Genomic DNA, 6,000 nt, shown 5'->3' on the forward strand with positions numbered 1-6,000 from the left:
GTGGCTCAGTCGTTAAGCATCTGCCTTCTGTTCAGGTCATGATCCCAGGGTCCTGGGATCAAGCCCCGCATCGGGCTCCTTGCTCCTCGGGAAGCCTGCTTCTCCCTCTCCCACTCCCTCTGCTTGTGTTCCCTCTCTCGCTGTGCATCTCTCTGTCAAATAAATAAATTAAAAAATCTTAAAAAAAAATACAACTTGGAGAATGTCCCAGGAGTAAAGTCCATGTAGTAATCAGAGATGCAATAAGAACAAGATGCATAGAGCTGAGAATGATATCTGTCCACCTGAGTGAATTCCCGCAGTGGGCAGCATTTTGAGACTTAGTTTGATTCAGACCCACTAATAAGGGCTTATACATGAGAAAAACTAGCAGCAAATATATTAACAAATGTTTGTGCTATAAAGCATAGTTAAATGAACCTTATCAGGAAATATGAAGGTACTATATATACATTTAAGTCCTTCTTCTGTGGGGGAATGGCAGAAATTTCTAAATGAGAGTGACAGTTTGGTGGCCCATCCATGCACCTTTTAAAACCACATCACAGAGTTTGGTGCTTCTTCTGATGATACATTTGCTTTCACCTGCTAATCAAGATTCGCTTTTTTTTTTTTTTTTTTAGTTAAATCAATTTATGTAAGAAAAAAAATCCTTGAGAGGGAGGAGAAGGTTTATACCACCTACAAGAATAGTTCCACTCTTAGTCACCAGCATCACAGTCAAACAACAGACTGGAATCAGAATGATAACTTAAAAAAATATCCATGAAATCATAATCCAGTAAAGATTGTTTTATTTAGAAAACTGGAAGGTTTTTATCAAACAAGAAGAATGAGAAATATGAATATTTCCCTTTTCTTTATCACAAGTGGAAATCATTGGATTAAAATATTTGTTCCTGATGGAGTTTCTGGGTACAACTCAATGAATGAGTCAGGAAAAGAATTCAAACCCTAAATTTCTAAGGTAATTTAATGATCCCCTTTCTGTTTGTCTTAGGACATAAGTGAAAATAATGAATATTAGAAAATATAATATTCTTAATTATGCCCTCTGGCCTTTGCAAATCTCTTAATTTATCAATATCCATATAACATATGTCCCCCATCAAATGCCTTCTGTGTAAGGATTAAGGACTCCATAGTTACACAGAAAGGCTCACTTTTTCAGTCTGGCATTTTGGCACACTTACCACCTTCAAAGGAGGTCAGTTTTCAAGTCATACTACAGCAAGATAAAATTATGAACATGGAGATAAATGCCCAATTTGAGCCTCAGACCCAATAATTAGTGCTCCTCACATTCAATAATGAGTGGCGGATAAAACTAATGTCTGACACCTGAGAATATTTTCAGTGGCTTTCTATCCCTTCACTTTCAAGGTGGTCTTTTCATCACCCATCTCTGGGCTAAGGATCCTCCTATTAACTGCTGACAGTTCTCTCCCAGATTGATGCAGTCAGGGCTGCTCGTCCCAATTATGCCCAGTTAATGTCCTTTCCTCTTTGTCCATGCACCAAAAATATCCCTCTCCCATCTCTCATCTCTGTAGGCTACCCCCACAAAGAAATTGAATAATATATTCTATAGCATTAGAATTATAATTTTAATTCCCAGAAGCATTATTTCTTGCCCCCCCCCCTTTTTCTATTCCAGAAAACAATCTTACCCTTTTTGGTATCAAATGCACATTTCCTGATAGGGATTGAGGTTCCCATGGATACAGATTTCTGTAGAGTGGCAGAATGAGTGGAATGAGATCTGAGACTTTTCCTGGTGATATTTACCATTCTCCAGTGAATTCATTGCAGAATTGCTATCCTGTTGCAGTACCATCAGAAGTAATTCTCTAGGTCAGCAAAGTAGGCACCAGAATATCAAGTTGAATGAAATCTGTACTTTGTTTTGTCAGCCTGTCTTTTACTAAGACAGCCTGCTTATTGCATATTTAGGAATCAAATAGCCATTTTTCTGTTTGGATAGTCAGAAATATTTCTGTTTGACTTGATCAGAAAGTTTAGGGTCATCCAGTTAAAAGATTATAACTTGCATATTATTTCAAAAATTCAAGTAAACTAGGAAAATTTCTACAACCTGAGAAATTTCTATATCATTTTCATTTGTGTATCACATATCAGATGAAAACCCTATAGCATTTTTTTGTCATAACTCTCTTTCCATATTGTTATGATATCTTTAGTATTAGTATTTTGCATGTTACTACCAAAGAAAAAAGCCAGGCTTAATGACAGAAGCATCTACATATAAAGTTTTCATTTTGGCCCCTTGGGTCTATTAGGAAAGAAAATATGGACATTATTAAAACCAGGTGTATATAACTTAAGATGTCTTAATCAAGGCTGTAACACTATCTTAGATATCTACAAGAGAGAAAAGAAGAGAATTAAAGTTTTAAATACTTTTTTTTGCCATTTTAACCAATTCATATGAATGAGAGATTTTTTTTTAAAGCAAAAGAAACAATAATCTACTACAGTCATCATTTTACATGTGACTCTTTCTCCGTACCAGCATAGAAAGGATCTATTCCTGAACACTTCCAAAGAAGATAATTAATACTATTTGAAAGACCCATTTCCAAATGGAACCCAACCTTACCAGAATCCTGTCTATGGCAATAGCTGGTTTGTAGGGCTGACCTCTCTGTAGATCCTAGGATGAGATGTTTCATGGCTGCAGGCTGGCTTATTGCATCCAAAAGTCCTCATTGGTTTTATGGGAACAAATCACAAGGACTGCCTTTCAAAGTGAGTTTGACAAGTTGGAGAGGAAAAGCAACTTACACAGAAGAGTTCTAAAGGGACATGAGTAAGAAAGTGACAGAGGTAGGGGAGGGAATAAGAAAAGTAGTCACAGAAGCAGATAACTTATAGCCAAAGGGAGGAAGAGTTTTTGGTTCTATGACAATTAGGCAGCATCCTCCTGAGGAATATTTTAAGGATAGAATAGAGTGCTTGTCTTTGCTGGTTTGGGTGAAGTCATGTCAGAGGCAGGAGGATGAACTATGTAACTTTTGGGGATGATTTAATGATATTGTTTTCAAGATGAGAAATGGAAATTCTAGGCTGCTGATGGGTGACATTCTTCCCAATGTCAGAGCTCCTTAGGATAATCACACAATGTATTTAACAAATATTTGTTGAGCAACTATGACCTTCCAGGCACTGTTCTAGGTTCTTAGAATACACCAGGCAACAAAACAAACAGTGGTCATGTGCCAACCCTGTGTTAAATGCTATTGCCTTATTTAATTCTCTTAATAATCTTATGGGATAAACATTGTTACCTACATTCATTCCATAGACAAGGAAACTGAGGCTAAAAGAGGGTAAGAATCCTGCTCAAAAATTCAGTGGCTTTAAAATTTCTTTTGTTGCACTCTGGAATCTAAACTTTAGCCATTATAGCAACCAGACTTCCTGAAAAAAGGAATTGGGTTTTTCAGTTTAAAATGAAATACACATTTCAAGGGTTAGCTGCTTCTTGTGTAAGAGCAAAAAGATGGAAACTTTAAAAAAATTATTATCAATCTGTAACTCTACCATTTAAAGCAGATAAAAGGCAGAAACATAAGTAATTAGGTATATATTCTTACCTCTAATAATCTGAATCAGAGTATCAGAGATATGAGGAACGAATATTTCATATGTGATCTGAAATAAGATGAAAACCCTTGACAAATTACTTTTACTATTATAGAGGAGACATCTTCAATGCAAATGCCTGTTTTAACCCATCTTCAGCATTAATTGTTGAAAAACATTTGTTGGCACCATTTCTTTCTTATTTCACTGCTATTGTGTGTCTGTGTGTTTAAAGTTATGGATCCCAGGGGATCATTGGCCAAGGATTATTGAAATAAGATAAAGGTTCTTTGTATTCCAAACTGCCCCAAACTATAGAAAATGTATGTTTCCTTCTTTATGGAGGTCAGAAATGTATATGGTATGTATGTGCCTGGTCTGCAGGTAAATTTAGTCCTTTAACTCTATGTGGTCCTTCTTCCTACAGCCAACTGAAGGCTTGACTCTTCTTCTTGCCCATGTTGCTGTTGGGAGTTAAGTGAATTTCTGATCTTTATTAAAGTGGAGCCATATGTATTTCTTCAAACTGAGAATGTGTTTATTTGGGGTCTTCACTATTGGGTTCCTGGCAGTCATGATGGTTCTTGTTCCTAACTATAAGAAAAAGAAACTCTTGGGAAGGAATCTCTCTTTGAAAAAGGCTCAGATTTCTAACAATCATCTCTAACATTCTCTTCAATGGAGGATATTTACAAAAGCTACTTAAATGGTAGTAGCAGAGCAGTCCCCATGTTTTCCTTTCAGTTGAGATATTTTCTAGTTCTAAAGTTTTCTTTCCTTTGCATTTTCAAGAAGAATGATTATTTTTAGTTCTGGTTATTTGATCTTGAAGGTATGTAGCATCTCTTTAAACATTTTAAAGCCCCCTTTCAATAATTACATCAATAATTCAAAGACTACAGATAACTCTTTTTTTTAAATACTTGAGTGAAATTTATTGTTTTACATCAAAGAAATAAAACATTGTAATAAAGCTGAAGTATCATTTGACCCCTACCCAAGTTCTATTCCAATTTCTCTTCCCCAGAACCAAACACTATTTTTAACTTGGTATTTTTCCTTCTTAGTTTTACCTGTATTTTTTGGAAACAACAGTTAATAATACAGACTACAGATAACTCTTTTTTCAATTCAGACAGCCATGTATTACGCAGTGCCAAGCCAACCCTCAACAGTCCCATCAGTCAGTGTGTGATCTTTGTGAATTATCTGAACCTCTCTGTGATATTCACCAGGAGTCTAGCTTAGACAGACAGGTTCTCTTAACCTAGGCTTCTAACATCAAATTTGGAATGTTTACTAATAGTGCAAAAGGGCAAGTCTGGGATGTTAGTCCACACTCTCAGTTAAACAGAACTTTCCTTCTCCTGAGGCTTTAAACATAAAATTGATTTTAAAAATACTGTTATAGTGTTCCATTCCTTGCCAAATCTTAGGCTTATCTGTGTTTTTCTGTGTTGGTATACAAGGTATCCATGGGGATATAAATATGAGAATTTTACCAACTGTCTTGCAGGGTTAAGCTGTGCTTACTAGTTTTGAACATTTTCCTTGTATGGTACAATGCCTCCAAAGAAAATGTCATTGGACATAAATGAGAGCATAATGGTTTTTTCTCCATAGCTGTGACTAACAAGACCCTGAAAACAGAAGTAGACATATGTTATGCCCAATTTAGTACCTAATAGTTGGGACTTAAAATTTTCTTGGGGAAGTTGGTGATTAAATATGAATTAAAATTTCATGAAAGATCTCCAGGTACCCCTGCCTTCCATTTTAATTATGTTTTAGTTTGAACATGACTTGGCCCAAAAAAAAAAAAAAAATCTCTTACTTTACCTTATGTACTTTTCCAAGCAGCAACTTCGGCAATTTAAAATTAGTGACATTTCTGAAGGTAATATGCGCATTATAATTCAAAATGAAGGGCAGATTTAGACTAAGATAATCTGAAGTGAAATAAAAGTAAGCAAAAATAATAGTCATGCTTATTGCAGCAACATCTTGAGAGCTTAAGTTTACTGACATTTGAGATGTTTCAAACCATCTTGCTTATACATCTTATTCAGAAGGCAGAGTGGGGTTGAATGAACCACTATAGTAATGGCCAATTTGAAGCAGTTTTATGCTTTAGATATAGATAAGCTTTGGCAAAAGCACATGTGTATCTTTCAGATCCATATTTATACTTAAAGTCAATTTCACCAATCAATAAAAATGAATTATTTATCCAAGAACAGAAAAAGCTCTGTAATATCCTTATGACATTGACATAGAAGCCCAAATACTCAAAATCTCAAAACCCTTGTTTGAGATTCTGCATGCCTTTTGTCTTCAATGAATCAATGAAATTTTTCTTTCATTTTGTTCTCAATTGAATAATTTCACACAAAC

Source organism: Eumetopias jubatus, unplaced genomic scaffold, assembly GCF_037043125.1.
Source record: "Eumetopias jubatus isolate StellerSeaLion01/CBP00866 unplaced genomic scaffold, mEumJub1_p1.0 scaffold_17, whole genome shotgun sequence".
NCBI classification, from domain to species: Eukaryota; Metazoa; Chordata; class Mammalia; order Carnivora; family Otariidae; genus Eumetopias; species Eumetopias jubatus.